This window comes from Schistocerca americana, chromosome 9 (assembly GCF_021461395.2).
Source record: "Schistocerca americana isolate TAMUIC-IGC-003095 chromosome 9, iqSchAmer2.1, whole genome shotgun sequence".
Taxonomy (NCBI): Eukaryota; Metazoa; Arthropoda; class Insecta; order Orthoptera; family Acrididae; genus Schistocerca; species Schistocerca americana.
This window is the reverse complement of record NC_060127.1, coordinates 134,939,763-134,940,972: the sequence shown is the minus strand read 5'-3', so window position 1 is coordinate 134,940,972 and position 1,210 is coordinate 134,939,763. Positions and strand designations below refer to the sequence as shown.

At 42.3% G+C, this 1,210-nt stretch overlaps 1 non-coding gene across 1 annotated transcript; it reads left to right on the top strand.

Moving 5' to 3' along the window:
- The first annotated feature begins 840 nt into the window (after positions 1-840).
- Positions 841-915, top strand: Trnal-caa. The gene has a single exon. It is a non-coding gene; the product is annotated as a tRNA-Leu (tRNA).
- The last annotated feature ends 295 nt before the right edge of the window (positions 916-1,210 follow it).

Below are 1,210 nucleotides of genomic sequence, written 5' to 3'. Positions count from 1 at the left end.
ACACAAATCATTTTTCACTCTTAAGAATGGCAAGTGGTACACACAGATCTAAAATTACTGATATGTAATAGAGGGTACCCAGGGCTTTGTACTGCAATGCCTTCTTTCGTTGATTTATGTAAAAGACAAAATACTGCTCCCCAAATTCAAGGATGTTTCTGTATACTGACACTACGTCCATTGCATCCAAGTGTAAAGATCATGAGCAACCACAAATACTTCCTTGGAACTTCTCTCAGCCTCATCATCTTGGGTCGCTCAGGTTCATCTAGGTAACGTATCGGCCTTCTAATTGTTTGTCTGTCCCTCAAAACTCGATGACCATCTGCATTTTTAGTCACTTCTACTTTATCTTGATGATCCAGTCTTGTAATATTTTCTTTTGACATTTCGTCATCATTAGAATCAGATATTTCTGTATCATTATCAATATGTCAACTAATTTGGTAACATCACTCGTCAATGATTGCTTCAATATTTCATCCTTGAATTTTACAACTCGGCTAACAATATCTGAATGCCTATCTGGAAGGTATACACGATAGCCACAGTCATCATAACCAACTATATGACCTTTCAAAGATTTGGCATTAAACTTTCTCCATTTCTGTGCTGTAATCCAGACAAAACGTTCTGTCCCAAATACTTGTAGATGATTAAACTGACTCTTTCTTCTCAAACTCAAACATCCCCCAGGCTGTGGCTAAGCCATGTCTCCACAATATCCTTTCTTTCAGGAGTGCTAGTTCTGCAAGGTATGCACGAGAGCTTCTGTAGAGTTTGAAAGGTAGGAGACGAGATACTGGCAGAAGTAAAGCTGTGAGGATGGGGCGTGAGTCATGCTTGGGTAGCTCAGTTGGTAGAGCACTTGCCCGCAAAAGGCAAAGGTCCCGAGTTCGAGTCTCGGTCCGGCACACAGTTTTAATCTGCCAGGAAGTTTCAACTTCATGAATACATGCATGTCAGCTGGTGGTGGCTCTGTAATGGTGTGGGGCATGTGCAGCTAGCAGCTGGAGTAATATCAGACCCCCGATACGCCTGCATATGACCCTGACAGGTGACATGTACACAAGCATTCTGTCTGATTACCTGTATACATGTCCATTGTGCATCCCTACTGACTTGGGCAATTCCAGCAGGACAATGTGACAGCCCACACATCCAGAATTGATACAGAGTGGCTCCAGGAACACTCTCCTAAGTTCAAACA